The sequence below is a fragment of the Equus caballus genome, chromosome 1 (assembly GCF_041296265.1).
Source record: "Equus caballus isolate H_3958 breed thoroughbred chromosome 1, TB-T2T, whole genome shotgun sequence".
NCBI lineage: Eukaryota > Metazoa > Chordata > Mammalia > Perissodactyla > Equidae > Equus > Equus caballus.
The window spans coordinates 109,202,045-109,220,519 of NC_091684.1; the positions used below are offsets into that span (position 1 = coordinate 109,202,045).

Genomic DNA, 18,475 nt, shown 5'->3' on the forward strand with positions numbered 1-18,475 from the left:
CTTCCTTGCTTTAGTACTAATGAGATTGTTCTTTCATTGGGTAGATCAAAAGATTCCTCTCTTGGGATTACTGCTCAAATCTACTTTAAAATCAACCAGTGAAAACCCAAGAAGAGCATTTCCTTGATACACTAAGGATAAATTCAGCTCACCACACGCCCTTCTATCTTTAATGCTATTTAACCTAAGGATATTGGGTTCCCTAGGTATATAATAGGACATAAAGACTTAATTAACCTTATTACCTCTGTTTCATCGTGGTGCACTATTGAGGTCTTGTTTAAATATGATTTGGCGTTAGTCTGCTCACAGTTGTCAACAAAGTCCAAAGGTTCTTATGCAATTTCCACTCATGGCATTACTTGAAGTATAACTGTTAAGAAATGTCTATTTTAAGTAGAAATACATAAGCGTATTTATCTAAATGACTGGATTCCTTCACTGCAGACCCTTTGCAAGTTTAGCCACTTGTCTTGTGATAACATTGTAGCTATTCAAAATATTTTTGGGTCTCTGCCTTTTTTATTTTTTGCCTTCAGAGACAGTTGATGATGCTTGCTTGAAGAGTGGTCTTGTTACTTTAGAACCCCAAATGACAACAACATACGATATTGTTCAATGAATTGTCCACCTTATTTCACTTCTGAAAATAGCGCAGCGTTTTCCAAAAGTTGAATATGGATACCCTTAGTGGGAAGTCAGATATGTTGGGTGGTACTCACATATTTTTAAATTAAAACATTAACAGCTACATAATTATTTTAATGTTTATTAAGTGTATATACAATAAATACATCAAAATCATAATTTCATGCATATTGCTCAAAGAAAAGTCAAACTTAAAATACAGTGAGTTAATTCATTGAAAAACACTTAACAATTATCCATGTTCTGATAGTAAGACAAAGAGCATGAAGGGAGCAAAGGAGTGAATAAAGTGTGAGAAACACTGATGGAAGGAAAGAAGAGCCTGTTGGGTTCCAATTGTTTTACTTATTAGCTGGGAGCTTGTGGTCAATCACTTAACCTCTGTGAGTGCGGCTTGCTCATCCTCACAATGATGAGAATGAGTTGCAGCGGTGGTTAGAGAGAAGGTCCATGAGGTACCTAGCACAGGACCTAAAGGGTTCCGTAGTGAGAGCTTTTTAAAAAATCACATCCATTCTCAGAGGACAAAGGCATGAGTCTATTTTAAAGAAGTTGCCACCAGTTCAAAAGGGGAGACCAAAAGAGACATTTCATTAAATGTGATGAGCAGAGGGTGGCAGCCCAGTGGATAGCTTTTCAAGGATTGCTTTGAAGGCTCCATGTGTTCATTTGAACCTATTCATCTGGGCAGGTTTGTGAAGGCCTCAATCACCTAATAAAGGAGTCAAGGAGTCATACTTTATATAATACGAAATAATTGGTGCTGCCCTTGAACTCTAGAAGTTTCTAAATCCCTAGACATTAAACCAATGAGAGTCTGTTGTTTGCTGATCTTACAATGCTGCTCTCTCTCTCTCTCTCTCTCTCTCATTCTCTTTCCCTTTGGCAGACTGGAAGCTCATTGCCGAATTCACAAGTCAGTGCTAGAAATCTGTGTTACCTTATGAACTACTTGCTCTTCCCCTTCATCTATACCTCCTATGCTAATGTCCACTTCCCCTGGTCCTGACATTTTCTTATTCTCACTTTACTATTTTATCACATAGAGTCTCATTTTTTATGTGTGCAATGAGACAGGAAGAAAGTATTTAAGTGTCTTAGTTGGCTTGGGCTGCCACAACAAAATACCATAGATTGGGGGGCTCAAACAACAGACATTTAACTTCACACAGCTCTGGAGGCTAGAAGGCCAAGATCAGGGTGCCAGCATGGTTAGGTTCTGACGAGACCTCTCTTCCTGGCTTGCAGACGGCTGCCTTCTCGCTATCTCCTCACGTGGGAGCAAGCTCTCTGGTGTCTCTTCTTATAAGGGCACTTATCCCATCATGAGGTCCCCATCATCATGATCTTATCTATTCCTAAGTACCTCCCAAGGGCCCCATCTCCAAAGACCATGACAGTGGGAGTTAGGCCTTCAACATATGAATTTTTGGGGGCACAAACTAGCTAAAGAAGTGATAATAAAAGTCATGTCATCTTTTGTCAGGGGCCAGCAATTTATCACCTGTGTCTCACTGTAATTCCCATACCATCCAAAAAGTCATCGTCTTTCTTGGATCAGCCATTCTAAATCTAGGTGGGCATGCTAATAACGGACCAAAGATATTGGTTCTCATACTGAGCCAAGTATGCATCTTTAGTTGTTCCTCAGCCATCATGGATTCATAAAAGATGAGCAAGATCTTCCAAGGTATCAATTGATTGAGCTCTCTTTCTCATTCTAATTGGTTTCCCCATGTGTATACAACCTGTAATGAGAGCCTACAATGGGGTAGGCAAGTGTTGGATGTTATAACCTCATGCTAATCCTGAGAGTAGAAATTTATTACACTCTGTTTTTAGGTAAGAAACTGAATCTCAATGAGACTGAGTAATTTGCATAGCATCAAGTAACCAGTAATTAGAGGAGTCCAGATTTGAACATAACTCTGTCTGAGTCCAAAGGCTCTGGGAAGATTTTGATGTATCTGGAGTCCCTTCTTGTATTGCTTGTCCAAATTTTCACTCACTCATTGTTGAGATCCCAACGTGTGCCAGAATCGATGTAGGCAATGGGGATACAGGAAGGAATAAAAAGGAAAAGAATTCCCTGCCCTTATGACTTGCTTTCCAATTATGGGAGACAGATAATGAGCAAAACAATCAAGGAAAATAAGTAGTGCATCCTGTGATGATAAGTGAAAAATACAGCAGAGAATGGGGACAAAGATTACTGGGTTGGAAGAAGTCACAACTGAAAATACATTGGTAAGGAAAGGCCTTGCTGAGGAGACAGTTAAGCAAAGGCAAGAAAAAAGTTAAGTTCTCAGATTGTCATGAACTCTGAGGTCCCAAAGTCTCAAGAGAGAGTGACTCTTTTGAAAAGCCGTTGTCAGGACGTTTTCTCTTGCAAGTGATATGAAAATAGACTCCAAGTGGCTGATGCAAAAAGTGGGAAGTCATTAACTCAGGGAATTGAAAGGTCCAGGACAGACTGGATTCAAGGGTCAAACAAGGCCATTAGGATACAACTTTCTTCATTTTGTATCGGTCTTCCTCCATTCAGGCTGCCGTAACAAACACCACACACTGGGTGGCTTCAACAACAAAGATTTATTTCTCCCAGTTTGGAGGCTGGGAAGTCCAAGATCAAGGCACTGGTGGATTCAGTGTCTGGTGTGGGCTGGCTTCCTGGTTCATAGACAGCTGTCTTCTCGCTGTGGTTTCACATGGTGGAAGGAACGAGAGAGCTCTCTGGGGTCTCTTTTGTAAAGACAGTAATCCCATTGATGAGGGCTCCCCGCTTCATGACTTAATCATCTCCCAAAGGCTCTATCCCCTAATACCATCAGCTTGGGCATTAGGATTTGACATATAAATTCAGAGGCACCCAAACATTCAGTCCGAACACTGTCTTTGCTTTGCTCCGTGGTGACTTTATCCTATAGCTCCACACAGAGGTAAAATGGCTGCTGGCAAATCCAAGCCAGGTTCAAACCCAGAAGGAAAGAGAGCGTGCCCCTCTACCCACAGTCCAAGCAAAAGTCTCATTGCATCTCATTGGGTCACATGCTCATCTGGACACAATATTGTGATGGGGAAGGGAACACATGACTCTGATTGGCTGGGCCTGGTCACCTGTCTACCCCTAGAGTCACAGGGAGTCAAGCTACCAAAAGCAGGGGAAGGTAGGGTTCAGAGGAAATTTGGGGTGTTGCCAGAAGCAAATGAATGACTGCTGAGTGGAGAAAGTAACGCATATCCACTATACCTCTAATCCCAAAACAATTTCTTTTATCCCATGTGAGCAAGGTTGATCCAGTGTGCCCCATACCCAAAGGATGGTTAAGCACAGACTTCTCCCTGAGACATGGTCTGCAGACAACTTAAGCTTGCTCAGCGGGACTGGTGATTTCTGGTGTCTCCGATCACCACACAAAGGTGGGTGCACCCTATTTATGGGCAACCAGCCCCAGAGGATGGCTGGATGTGTGGTTTGGGGCTGTGACCTCTTGTGTTTCCTCCACGGGCTTCAGTGAGCCACATCGCAACAAGGGCCTGACATCACCAATGTCAGAAGTCCATGGCTTTCAGAGTCTTGTTCCATTAGACCAACACAGTACCCATTGGGCCCGACAACATGTTTGGGACAGGGTCCTAAACTTTGAAATTGGAGCCCACTACTTTAATAGTAGAATCTCACTCTTTTCCTGAGAAGTTCTGTGCTTGTGCTTTGGGATTAGATGGTCCTGGGGCTGGATCTTGACTCCACCACTTACTTGCTGTGGGACCCTAGAAAGATGGGCAAGTCATGTAACTTCCTGAGCCTCTGGTCTCTCATTTGCGTAACAAAGTTATTATGAAGAGAAAATAAATGACCATGTATAAAGAAGCGAGCATCCAGCTTGGTATACAGCAGGAGCTTAGAGAATTTTGTTCTTTTTTCCCACTTCCCTGCTACCTTTTTCCATGAGGGCTTTATCAGTCTCCCTTGGAGTCCGTGTTAAGCAACTTGCAGATAAACCTGTCAAATAAAAAGAAAAGGAATGAAAGGGATGCACAAGTGAACCCTGGGGCGGAACTGGGGGCTGTGTAGTTGAGAAGAAAATCACAGGTTTTGGAATTAGACTAGGTTTGAATCCAGAAGGCCTTGGGAAAATTACTTAATATCCTAGAGTCATTTTCCTCATCTTCACAATAAGAAAAACGTTTATTGTTATTTATGGTTGTTGTGAGGATTCATTGAAATAACGTATGTAAAGAACCTGGCACACAAAATTCTTTAACGAGTCTTAGTTCTGTTTGTTTTCAAAAGTAATTAATGCCTGAGTGAAAGATGATTGGCAATCAACAAGCTCACATGAAAATGCCAGAGAGAATCATCTATTTTTCTGAAGGCTGGAATGCCAGACCTCTCACTTATTCTCTTCAATTTTTCCTTGTGCGACGTTCTTCCTCATATTGGAGGCTGGACAAAAGAAAGAAAAGTCGGTCAAAAAAGGTATACTGACAACCTGTTGTGCACAAAGGGAATGCTTTGAGTGGTGGATGGGAAACCAAATAAATAAAAAAAATATGATCCTTGTCCTTGAGAAGCTTCTGAGCTAATTAGGGAAACGAAATGCGCAAAAGAGGCCATTTTAAAACACTGATGAGCAAAATAATAGCCTGCTTGACAAACATCCAGGTAGACCAGGAAGGTGTGACCAGGATTGGGTGTGAAAAGTCAGGAAGGTTTCTAAGGGCTGAAATTAGCAGGGAGAAGAGGCCCCAGCCGAAATCCAGAGGTGGAATGAATAATCTCCTGCATGGGGGATGGCGGCCGCCCTGATTTACCTGCACACCAGGAAAGCATTGTGTGGAGGTAATGAGATAGCAAGTCAGGCTCTTGCACAATTGGATGAGGTCAATCACAAGTTGGTGTTATTACCTGTTACTGGCACCCGGTAACAAAAACAAATCCAGTCTCCCCAGGCTGACTGGTTGGAAGAAGAGTTGAAACTCTCATCCAGCACGAGGCGGGGGACCATCCCTGTTAGAGTTTTATCTGAGTCTGAACTTTCTGGCAATTCTTATAGAGTGGCAAGGCTACCTTTCTCTATGTAGGGTTGCACTGAGCAAGATCTGGAACTCATCAGGTGCCGAGTGTCAGCGTATCACAAGTCACGGTGCCATTTCTTCCTGGAGCTTGGATGGCTGCATCTGCCACCTCCGCAGCTGAGGACAAAGGGTGCTGAAAGTGAGGCTCCTGCCCCTGGACACTGGCCTGCAGTTTCAACCTCCCGAGCCTACCTTAGCTTATGATGAGAACCTTCCCTGTGCTATTTCCTACAGCCGGGTGATGTCATGGCACAGCAATTATGGGCGTGGCTCTGCCGCTGACTGGCTGGGTGTTCAGCCAGCTAAATACAAGGATCGTGCTAATAATGGTAATTCTGTCCCATGATTGCTGGGAAGTAATTAATTTAAAAAGCTTAGCACAGTGTCTGGCACACAAGTAATCACTTACTAAATAGCAACTTTTAAAATTTGAAACTAGTTTAAAGTTTGGTGAAGTTGGGCCACTATTTTTCTCTAGCATACAAAGGGCAGATTTCTGGCCCAGAATAGACTGGAGCTTAGGTCAAATCTAGCTGTGATTCTAGACTGGTGGAATGGGGAATCTTCTCCCTTTAACCTTCTGGGGATGTGAATGTTTGAAACACTCGTCAGTAGGAAAGTTCATGGAAAGACTGTGGAACAGAGGCCTGGGTACGTGCTAACTATTTTTTTTTTTTTTTAGTATTCAAGTGCAGTTATTTTTTCAAGGCATTGCTTAGAAACGAGGCTTTCTGTACATGTCTGTTATGCATAAACTAATATATACATATAGTTTATACATGTTTATAAACTATGCCATATTTGTTAATTTTCGGTATGATGGACCAGGTGCACTGGAGACAGAAAGACTCAATGATGGCTTTACCACTTACGATGTCATAAGGGTGTGATCTAGAGAAAGCTATTTTATCTCTTGCCTCAGTTTCCTAAACTGCAGATTGTGGATAAATTATCTAACTCGGAGGGCTGTTGTGAGGATTAAATGGGGTGCCAAATGGAATGCGCCTGGCACAGAGAAGTATTTAACTTTTTTTCTCTTCTTCAGGCATTAAATGAAAGTTCAACTGGGATGTAGAGTGTTGTCATCAAAGTCTTGGTGTCTTACCCAGTGCATTTACACTCCAGGACAGTGTGGATGAAATCATAGATAAGAGAAAGCCTGCTTGGGCAAGACTCGATGAGAAAGACAACTGGAGGAGTGAATAGATTTGGTCCTTGATGCAATTCCAATGACTCCAATAACAACTGGAACCTTCTTGAGACAGATGATGACGTCACGTAGCCTGTCCTGGTGGGAGGTTTCAGAATGAATTGTCTCGGCAGTAGTGCCAGGTTGTTTGTAGAGCAGATTGTACTCATGGCCTAGATCCACCCTCTCTCTGGACCTCTGCTGACAAAGTGGGAGCATCTGGGTTCTCAAGGTTCTGGCCTGGGAGGCTGAGAGGTTGTCACTCTGCAGTCCTGGGCTGGGAGTGAAGACACCTGAGTTCTGGCCCCACTCACTGCTTGCCTGGGGCCATGTCACTTCATCTCTGGGTCCCAGCTTCCATAGGTTCCAACTGATGTTCTCTAAATTCCATCCAAGTTCTAGTATCTTGTAATTCCAGGAATGTGTAACTTGGTTCCTAGCTGAAGGATATGGTCTTAATGGATGAAGACAATGCCAAAATGAAATTGCCTCACTCCATTATGAAGTTAGTCTGGCTTTCTAAAAGGGGCGGGGAAGAGTTTACCCAGATTAATAATGAGGATGAGCAAATACGTCACTAAATCCAGGACGCAGAGGCTCGTCTTTAATGACTTGGAGATCTTGCCCTCCGCTGTCTGTAACACCCCCATCCCCGTGGTCTGAATCCTCCCAGTTGCGAAGAATTGTTTTTACTCTGTGGCCAAGATAGTTCTCTTGTATTCAGAGCTGGTTTTCAAGTCCACATCGTTTTAGAGAGCTTCCCTCTGCTCTCGGATGCCCCCTGGCACAGTCCATGACCTCTTTCCACTCGTTACTGTGGCTGGATGTGTCAGAGCAAGTCGAGTCATGGGGAAAGCATGAGCTCTCCTATGTGTTCCCCCAACAGGTCCCTCCAGGGCTGTTTTCTCTGTAACCAAGCTCAGTCGCTGGCCAGACTCTCACAACAGAGATGCGTCTAAAACTCCACAAGGCTGTTTGTTCCCAGGTGAACTGCCCTGTTTGTTTTTATAAAATAGATAGAAGGCCTCTTTTGAGAGAAGCCACCCACTCAGTGAGAACTGGCCACCCAGAATGTAACTGGGCATTTTCTAGCACAGGCAAATATAATTGACCATTTTTATGTTTTTTAAGTCCTTGGCCATTGATGAAGCCCTTTCACATGCCTTGCATCACTTTATGGGCTTCCCCATATCGCTATCTGGTGGGTATTATTAAACCCATTTAGCAGATGAGGAAAGTGAAGTTTAGGGAGACTAAGTTTTGCCCAAAGTTATGAAACAAATAAGGAGTGAATCTAGGACCTGAATCTGAGTCTTTGGATTCTGAGTTTAATGTTCTTACTGTGAGTAAACCAGGAAGTTGATTCAAATCCACATCCCCGCGTAAGCAGGAAGAATTCTGTGAACATTTCATGGTCATGGATCTCATGACTCATTAGCCCAATTTGTTTGCCAATATCATTTTTATGGTGGTTTAGTCATTTTCCTGACATCCTATGTCTCAGGCGGAACCAAATGAAGTATATAAGATACTGGGTCTGCTCGTAAGAAATGGACGTTCCAGAGAGACAGTTCAAGGGAGAGGACTGCGTTTTACGTTTTTTGTTTAAAAGGATAGCAGAACAAGGGGCAGGAGACGCCAGAAAACTTTCTGATAGGAAAAATTATTCCACTAAGGTTAGTTCAAGTCATCGATACACTCTTTCATCCATCAAATATTAACTAAGTGTCACTTGTGTGGCAAGCTCTGTACCAGCAACTGGGGACACGTGATAAATAAGACTTAGTCCTCACCATTAAGTAACTGAGAGTTCTGAGGAGGAGACAGAAATGTCAGCAATCATTGCAATAGGGCGTCATAAGGGATCCAGGAGAGATGTACTTATAAAGCCTTGTGGTACACTGAGAGAGGGAGGCCTGACATAGGAAGCAATGTTTTACCCAAATTGTAAAGGATTAATAAAATCTTGCCAATAAATAAGGGGGAAATAATCATTTCAGAAAATCATCATCCTCATTAGTACTACTCCCATTAACATGTATTTATGCCAGACACTGTTCTAAACATTCTGTGGACATGAACTCATCTGATCCTCACCATAAACTATAAGGAGGTTCTTAATTCTCCCCATTTTTTGGATGAGGAAAATAGAGAGGTTAAGTGACTGCCCAAAGTCACCCAGCTAGCAAGTGGCAGAGTCAGGATCTGAACCTGGCCCACCCAACTCCAGAGATCACATGGTTGACCACAGTGATGCCCACAATGGAAGGAATAACTGACGCGAAGATGAGAAGGTGTGCATGGGGGTTTGTGTGAAGAATTGGGAGCATTTCAGTGTGCCTGGAGCATGGCACACAAATTGTGTCTGCCTTTGATGCCCTCCAGACTCCTTTCCTGCACCCCTTCACCCATTTTCTCAACATTCTCTGCCTGTAGTACCATTTTAAATCATAGCTTGAGTTTTCAAACCACACCAGTGATGTAGATTTAGGCTGCGAATCTGCAAAAACGTTGGCCCGGGGTTACAACCTCTTGGAGACAGATTTTCTTTCTTTTCTTTTCTCCCGACTCTGATTAGCACTAAGACCTCACTCCCTGCCATCCCATGGGGGTGTTATGGGAGTGGTCAGTTTACTTGACCATTTTGTCAGTTCTTTGACGCTTTAATAAAAATTATCCAGCGTGCTTAGTTATTTTCAGTAAGAGGCTTGGTCCAAATTACTAGTCCTTCAATTACAGGAAATTCAAAGCTCCAAGACTCACCCAACTTTCACAGCATAGAGATTCAATTAACCTGATTTTTCCAATGAGGCAAATGTGATTCAGAGAGTTTAAGTAACTTGCCAAAGGTCACACAGCTAATAGACGCTGGGGCCAAGATTCCAACTCAATTTTCTGTCAATTCAGTGCCTACATTTCTCGCTCCACATTCCCAGGATCCCCACTCGCTGGCTGTCTGAACCTGGGGAAATCACTTAACGTCTCTGTGTTTAAATTTCTTCGTTTACAAAATGAAGATAATAAAAGGATTTACATCAAAGAACTGTGCAGATGAAATGAGTTAATACATGGAAAGTTTAATGGCTATGTCTTGAACCTAGAACTTAATAGATGTTGTAGTTGCTGTAATTCTCTAGGGAAATCCAGCTTGTTTAGAAGCTGGAAGTTGATGACTCGATGGACTAGAACACTTGCCAACCACTCTCTCTCTCTCATTGATTCATTCATCCATCGTTTATGGGCCACCTCTAGTGTATAAGGTCTCCTACACAGCACGTATTTAGGCCTCCCAAAACTTTGGGCCAAGGCCATGGGTGTCTCCCCGCATTGGAGTCCTATTTTCCAAAGGGAGGAGTGACTTCCTTTCTGGTCTCTAGGATAAGAGAGGACGCCTGTCTGAGTAAATGTTTTGTAGTTACCGAATTTGTTGATCGCCTTTCCTATTTTCTTCTCCTGTTTCTGAAACTCCTGTTTCTTTCAGCCTCCAGATACACAGTGGATATATACTAAAACAGGGAGTTACTGTTGGGAACGGTCTGCCAGCAGGCCCTCTCCTCTCCCAGATTACGGGAAGCCTAAGGCATTAGTTAGTTGCGTCTTTTTTCAAGCTTCAGCTATCTTTTCAGAGACTGCCAGGTCCTCTCTGAAAAAAGAGAGGCAAAACCCAGCAAAGCCAGAGAGCCATCCAAGAGATGAATAGTTGACTAAGCACAAATAATCCGTCAAGCACTTGCCATGAGCAGGGCATTTGCTGTTGGTATTGAGGAGGATTTGAAGGTAGCCATGACACAGTCTTGTGACAAGGGAAAGAACAAAATAGGCCATAAATGCTAGTTTTGTTTAACAATGGAAGATTGTCACAAGGCAATATTTAGGTAGAAGAGAATTGAACAGCTACCTGGGCTGGGTGCAAAGAATTCAGAGGGGGAAGAGGGAAGCTTGTGCAAGTGTGCACACGTGTGTGTTTTGCGCCTGGGGTTAGGGTCCCATATGGAAGGCAAGTAGAATGAGAACACTGTCCATGGGATGGAGAATGGGCCAATGGTGGGTCCCAGGGTCCAGGAAAAATGAGGAAGGATTGGAGGCAGTATATCCAATTAGAGCACAAAGATTCTTGTGGAGGAGCCAATGTCATGGTAGGTACAGTCATGTGCCACTTAACAGTTTTGGTCAATGATAGATTGCATGTACGATGGTGGTCTCATAAGATTATAATGAAGCTGAAAAGTTCCGATTGCCTGGTGACATCGTAGCCATCATAACGTGGTAGTGCAATGCACTACTTGTGTGTTTGTGGCGATGCTGCTGTAAACAAACCTATTGTGCTTCCAGTCACATGGAACAAGAATATAAAGAAGAAAATATTTTTGTACAGCTGTACAAGGTGTTTGTACTTTAAGCTAAGTGTTATCACAAAAGAGTCAAAAGTGTTTTTTAATAAATTAAGTCTAGCCTAAGTGTGCAGTGTTTATAAAGTCTGAAGCAGTGTCCAGTAACGTCCCAGGCCTTCACATTCACCCACCCTCACTCACGGACTCACCCATAGCAACTTCCGATCCTACAAGCTCCATTCATGCTAAGTGCCCTGTACAGGGTACCACTTTTTGTCTTTTATTAGATATACAAATACCATTGTGTTACAGTTGCCTACAGTATTCAGTACAGTAACACTGTACAGATTTGTAGCTTAGGAGCAACGGGCTATACCATGTAGCCTAGGTGTGCAGTAGGCCATACCACCTAGGTTTGTGTAAGTCCACTCTGTGATGTTCGCACAATGATGAAATCACCTAACGATGCATTTCTCAGAACGTATCCCTGTCGTTAAGGGACACATGACTGTATTAATCTGAAGGGTGGCTCCAGAAAACACACATGAAATCAAGTGATGTCCACGCTGACTTGGTCCATTTAAGGGCCTTGACCTATCCGCACAGCACACGCTTTATGATCAGGCTAGTCCTGGATGCATCAATATTTCTGGAACAATCACCTAGAACCCTTCACTTCTTGCCCTTGAGGATAGGAAATGAAAGCCCTCCTAATACAGAGACCTACCAGACCGTGCAAGCAGAAGGGTCAGGTTCCGGTCATTCAAAAGAAATTGAAACTAACTTCTTTTGTTCTGGCCCCTGAATTCTGAATTTAGTAAAACTTGTTTCCGTTCTCATACTATTTCCTTCTGGATCCTGCCTCCCTTAGATGTGGTCTTGCCTCTGACCTTTGGACCTGCATGAAATTAAGCATAAGGGAGGAGTTGAAGAAAGTGGTTAAGAACTAAGACCAAGAAAAAGGTTCATTTTAGATGGTACCTGGTAGGGTTGCAGAAACAGGCATGGCTTCCTTACAGTGTTGACTGGGTTGGACCATTTGTGAGTGTAAAATGGCATAAAATGGTGTTGATATATTTATTATTTTAAAATTTTATCAAGACGTTATTTGAGGTATAACTGACGTATAACATTATATCAGTTCCAGGTGTACAACATAACTCAATATCTGTGTATATTGCAAAATGATCACCACAATAAGTCTAGTCAACATCTGTCACCAAACATACTGTAGTCACGAAATGTTTTTTTCTTGAGATGAGGACTTTTAAGATCTACTCTCTTAGCAACTTTCAAATATGCAATACAGTATCGTTAACTATAGTCACCATGCTGTACATTATATCCCCAGGACTTATCTATTTTATAACTGAATTTTTTACCTTTTGACTACCTTTCGCTTATTTTGCCCACCTCCCACTCACTGCCTCGGGCAATCACCAATCTCTTCTCTGCATCTATGAGCTTGGTTTTGGATTTTTTTAGATTTCACATATAAATCAGATCATACAGTATTTGTCTTTGTCTGACTGATTTCACTTAGCATCATGCTTTCAAGCTCCATCCATGTTGTCACAAATGGCACGATTTCCTTCTTTTTTATGGCTGAATGATATTCCATTGTATATACATATATACCACATTTTCTTTACCCATTCATCTGTCGATGGACACTTAAGCTCCATGTTTTGGCTACTGTGAATAATGCTGCAATGAACATGGGGGTGCACATGTCTTTTTGAATTAGTGGTTTTGTTTTCTTTGGATAAATAGCCAGAAGTGGGATGGCTGGATCGCATGATAGTTCTATTTTTAATTTCTTGAAGAATCTGTTTTCTATAGTGGCTGCACGAATTTACAGACCCATCAACAGTACACAAAGGGTTTCCTTTTCTCCACATCCTCTCCAGCACTTGTTATTTCTATCAAGATGTGATTTTATTGAAGTTTTTAATGCTAATAATTTCATCATTCTGTTTTGTGTTTATGTATTATTATGTATATATAATTAATTAGTATTAGTTAATGAATTAATAGTAATTAATATGTTATTATGTAGATATAAAACAATATTGTTGCAGATCTAGTTGCTCTATATTTCTTAATCATCATGCGTCCAGTTAAATGGTTGCGAGGTATATTTAAGGCATTTCTTTCTTGTGTTACTTTGAGAGAAGGGATGAGGGAACAAAAATAGCAGGATGAGCAATGGAAAAAGGAGGGAGTGGGGTTTCAATGTTGGTCCCCAAGAGGCAGCAAAGGAAAAACAACACAAAGCGAATGAGAAATCCAGAAAGTCATTGAAAGGAGAGGGAAACGCCTCAGGAAATGCAAGAGAAAGCAAAGGCCAAGGGGTAGGAAATAGATAGAGACTGACAGCCCCGGCAAGGGACTGCGGTAGTCCCAATTGGAGATGGAGGCATTTTCCAGAAAGATGAAAGCCTGTCACTGCTGGAAACAAAAAGAAGTTGGAAGCAGAGAGCATGATGGGGTGACCGCTCTGCCATGGTCGGTGTGATAGATGCCAGCTGAGTTAAAATTGTTTGAGTAGGAGCTAAGAAGGAAAACTGTTCCTTCTACATAGGCAGATAGATGCTGCAGAGCCCGAAAAGAATTCCAACACAGATCCCTTAAAAAAAAGCAAAGTGGATATGGAAGTGGATTTCTAACAATTTATTAGGTGTTCAGGGTTGCCGCTTGGCTGAGCTGGGAATCCCGATGGATCCACGTGGAGTAAGCCTTTGACCATAAAGGAGAAAGGACTGCACAGTTGCCGAGCAGCACAACATTGCTGTGAATGGGATGCTGTCATCTCCACTTTACAGGCAAGCAAAGGGATGGAGCATAAAGGGACAATACCTTATTCATCCCTGCCCAAGGTCACACGGCTGAGAAGGGTGAAGCTGAGTCGCAAGCCCCAGCCTTTCCATCCCCAAGCCTCACCACTTACATCATGCTAGGCATTGTTTCATTTTTGGAACTCTCACCTAGGGCCAAGTTCTTTATACCCTTTCTCTGAGCTATAACAGGATCCAGCCATGTGCTTAAGTGTCAGTGTGTCAGCATTTCAAAAACCTGCCACTTCCACATGACCCTAACACCTAGAGCTAAAATTGGACAGGATCTCAGAGCTCAAGCGTTTCTTTCCTTTTCTGATGATTTCAAGGGGGGAGGGGTGTGTGGGGGGGGACAGGAAGCCCTGAGTGAGTAGAGTCCAGATTAGGAAAGATGTCCCTAACTGGCACTGGGCTTGCTTTCATATACTTTTTCTCTTATATCAGAGACTTGTTTAAGAAGTTTAGGCCCCAGAGGAGGAAACACAGTCCATAGATTTTCCTTCTGTTTTTTTGAGGAATGATGTGGTAAGATTACTTTATATCTTTGTGGAAAACGTTTGTTAGGTCTTCTCGCTTGAATTATTTGAAAATAGAAGCATTTCTAATAAAAGTATCAGCTGTGTAGACGGTAACTGACATTCATTGTGAGCTTGTTATGTGTCAGCTGCTTCAGTCTCTATTATTTCATTTACTTCTGGAAGGAAGGTATTATCACGCTCACTTCACAGATGAGAAAACTGAGGGTCAGAGACTTTACAAAAATAGTAGGCGGCAGTGGGATTTGAACCCAAGGGCACTTGAATCTTAACTAGGCAGCATGTCCGGCTTTAGAGAGGATGTCTGGGGGTTAAAGAGATGGAACCTTTAAGGAGTGAGTCTCAAGGAGCTTAGAACAGTATCCGGAACACAGTGAGCTTTATATACTTGTTAGCTACTGTTACTGGCATTGTTATTATCAGAAGACCAGCTGTAAAACAACGGTTTGAAGAGAATCTCTGATACATGCATTTCTCAACCACATTGGCAGATCAACTAAAACCCGGAGATACGAGGGTGATCATTATTCTGGTGATAATGCTGCCACGATGCATTTATAGAGTGATTCAGGCTTTGTAACTTTTCCAGGGTCTCTATTCTCAGGGGAAAAGGGCTGTCATACGGGTTTCCAGAAGGCTGTTGACTTGTCCTTTCAGAGCTGACTACCGGAAGGAAAGATACAGGAACTGTATGAGTTCAGAGTGCTGGTGGTGGTTTTAAAAAGGCCAAGTTTATGATGAACAGAAAACAGTCATGGGTCAGAGATATGAGACAGAAGGGCTGCAGCAGTTGAGAAAGGCTTGCCTGGAACTCTGTCTGCCTGACACATTCCCGGGGTTGGTGAAGAGGACAAGGATGAGCTTGTCACCAACGACCAATCTAATTCAAGTCAGAACAGAAGGGATGGCTAACATTTAAATTAAATATTAAGAATTTTCAAACTCGCTCCATGTGGGCTATTAGCTTGCTATTTACTTTTTCAAGTGTTTAAAAAAATACATTACATTTTGATCATAGCATACTATACGATTTCCCCTGGCTGGGCCTTTGTTCATGCTATTTTCTGTTGCCCCACCTCTCACTCTCCCCGCTCTGGGTTAGGTCCCCTTCTCTGAGCTCAGTGAGACCCTGGGCATACTTCTCTACCTATATCACAGCTTGTGTCACTTTGAATTAATCTCTTTTTCTGCACTGCAAATATCTGGTGTGTCCGCAAATCTCCTTTTAGAAGGAGCACCTGGGCCTTCTGTCATTCGTCAACACAGCGGCTGCAGGAAGCACTCAGGAGCGGGGGCCGTGGACTGAGCTGCCTCCAGAACAGGGTGAACCCATCTCCGCTAACCATGCAGATGGTCGTTGGAATCACACCCCTAAAAAACAACCCACCTTCACATGTTCTTTTCCAAGCATTCTAGCTGCCGGACCCTGTTTTGAGAGAGAAAAAGATAACTTGAAAGGTGAACTTGAAAATCTAAGTATAAAAAGAGATAAGTTGACTACACATGACAAGGATGAAAGCTTGGGTGACGCATTTTGTCTTTCCCGGAAGGTAGATGTCGTCGGGGCTACCTGATGTTGCCTCCATCACTTAATGTCCCTTTGGGTCAACAGCCAGAAATGGAGGTAGGTTCTGCCTCCTGCAGGAGCAGGCTGCTCCAGCTGATCCCCCTTCCATTTCTGAGCTGGGATCCAAGCCCGGTGTAGGCAAAGGTATGCGGGATTTGAACTTCCCTGGCACATGAATGAAACAGTGTGATCCAACCGGTAGCAGAAATTCCATGTTTAAGCAGAACAACATCTGCCGATTTTATCTCCAGTACAGCCCAGCTGCAGTCACATTGGCATTTAAAGAATGAAGTGAAGCAACCACAGAAAGAGATAAAATGGCAAGGACTCTCGGTCCGGAGTCTCCATAGCTGTTTCAAACACGAACAGGCTTCATAACTAGAAAAGGAAAATAGGAAGATGGCGGGGGGGGGGGGAGGGGGGAGGGTGGCGAGGACAGAGATACAAGAATTTATCTATCAGAGCTGGTGTATATAGTCAGTCCTGTGTCAGCTTTGGAGCAGAGGGAACATAAACTATTTAGAGCTAAAAAGCTGTGGGCTTCCGACTCTGGCATGTACAAAATGATGTAGGTACAAAGCTATTCATTGCAACATTGTTTATAGCAGCAAAAGATTGGAACCAACCCAATATGGAAGAACAGAGGACTGGTTAATGAACTACGGTATGTCCATACGATGGAATACTGCGCAGCTGTAAAAGGGAAAGAATGAGGAAGCTCTTAATATGCCCATCTGGAAAGATCTAGAAGATAATCTTGTTAAAGGAAAAAAGCAAGGCACAGAGCACTATGTATAGTATGTCATGTTTTGTGTAAAAATGGAGGAAAAAAAAGAATATCTATTTTTATGAACCGGTATTTGCTTAAAGAAATGCTAAAAGTGTACAACAAGGAAGAAATGATGGTAGTCACCTGTGTGTGCGGCAAAGGAGACAAGCAATGAGGGGAACGATATCTGGGGGTCAGTGGGGACTTTTTTATTGTCTACTTTTCTATGCTTTATGATTTTCGAATCATGTGACCGTATTACCTATTTATAAATTAAATCAAACAAAAAATCAAACAAGCATTGTAGCTCTGCCACTTTGTTACCAGCTGACCCTGGCAAATTACTTAACATCTTCCAGGCTCAGTGTCCACATTAGGGAAATGGGCACATTTATATTTGCCCCACTGGCCCTGTTAAGTCACTGACAAGAGAACATACAAAGTCTTAAGCGCTGTGCCTGGAGGGGTGCTCACGAATGTTGGGTGATTTCTCTTCTCTGTGAAAGTGCCAGGGTCTCCCCGCCCTGGGCAGGATTGTGATCCATCGGCTCAGAATTTCTCGAGAAACATTTTAGGAGCAACTTCCTCCTGCTTGCTTCGTCATCCTTTATCTGGTCCTCACTCCACAGTGAAAAATGTCCAGTGGCAACAGTTCAGTAGCCTCTGAACACTCCTCTATCAGGCGGGGCAGCCTCTAGAAACCTCTGCTTCATTTCCCTCTGTGTTTGATTTCTTGCAAATCAGATCCTCTTGTAGTGTCAACTCCTGCCCGGCTTCCCCGGGGAGCAGTCCCAGGCCTCAGGTGCCTGGCTTGTGAAGCAAGAAGGCTGCTTGACCCAGCCCTGAGCATTTGGCAGCATTCAGGCCCTTCCTCTCTCTCCACTCTGCTCTATTGCTGGCTCTCCAAATCGTTCTCTGGGCTTCAGACTCCTCGGAAAGTGGGGGACAGACCCCTGCTATCAGCGAACCAAGACCTTCTGCCCCCAGGGAGGCCTGGGAGGAGGTGCCGGTGAATCAGGGGCTCTAAAGGGCCACCCAGCACGCCACACATCCCTTTGTGACTTAGGGGCCACGGGGTCCTCTGGCTTCGAGGCTGGTATTTGATCCCCTGCCGGCCTGTGCAGACAGCCGAGGGCGTGGACGTGATGAAAGAACCCAGCGCTCGGGCTGAACAAAGCCGGCAGCGAACGTGCTCAGCCCCTTCAGTTTCTTCGGTGAAGGGTCCAAGCGCGCCCTCTAGCGGCCGCCCCTGGATCTGCGCCCCCGAGTCTTCACACTCGTGTGCGACTGTTCACCTCAAGTCGGGCCACAGCCTCGGAGCCGTGTGAAGACGCGGCAGGACTGCGTGTCACTATCCTCTGAACCCCTTCGCCAGGGCTGTCCTGCAGGCAAGTGTGTGAGTCAGGCTGGACCTACCCCCTGGCGGCTTGGGTCGGGTTCCGTAGTGAGCCCAGCTTCTTAACCCACAAGTGCGCCTACAACTCCTCCCTCCTCCGCCCCCAGCTCTGTTCCCCTTTCC

At 43.6% G+C, this 18,475-nt stretch overlaps 1 long non-coding RNA gene across 1 annotated transcript; it reads right to left on the reverse strand.

The window, feature by feature from the left end:
• Window positions 1–759: 759 nt before the first annotated feature.
• LOC138924088 (uncharacterized) lies at window positions 760–5,932 on the reverse strand. The gene is made up of 4 exons (XR_011438712.1): window positions 5,720–5,932; window positions 5,040–5,095; window positions 4,589–4,651; window positions 760–4,419 (listed from the first exon to the last, which is right to left on the reverse strand). It is a non-coding gene; the product is annotated as an uncharacterized lncRNA (long non-coding RNA).
• Window positions 5,933–18,475: the final 12,543 nt, after the last annotated feature.